The following is a 503-nucleotide window of genomic DNA, read 5'->3' on the forward strand; positions in this document are numbered from 1 at the left end:
TAACACATATGCAGAGGAACTATGTCAGACTACTTCAAGTACCCTGATCTTTGAGAGCCCCCATGAATCCTAGTCAATTGACTCTGTGAGCCATGTTCTCATGGTGTTTGTGACACTTCTATTTCCGCTCATCCCCCCCCCCCCTTTTACAGGACACCCTGAGCATTGCCTAATGTTTGGCTGTGTGACTTTGAATTTACTCCCATTAGTTACTAGATGAAGTGTCTCTGGTCTCTTTGATGAGAATTCTGCTAGGCTGCATTCCCAGAACACTCTGCAGACTGGACAAACTATAGGTTGAGTGTTTCGTCACTGGGTTGAGGAAACTTAGTGCAATAGAAACTGCATGAAATCTATAAGAGTAATCCTATCAAAGTTTTCTAGTACTGGGGAACATGGAGTCTGAACTTGCAATCATATTCTGTAACCAGGAAAGGCCTTAAATGGATAGATTGAGACATTAATCAAGAAACATTTTGTTTTGTTGTTGTCTTTATAAAATC

The sequence above is a fragment of the Phodopus roborovskii genome, unplaced genomic scaffold (assembly GCF_943737965.1).
Source record: "Phodopus roborovskii unplaced genomic scaffold, PHOROB, whole genome shotgun sequence".
Lineage (NCBI taxonomy): Eukaryota > Metazoa > Chordata > Mammalia > Rodentia > Cricetidae > Phodopus > Phodopus roborovskii.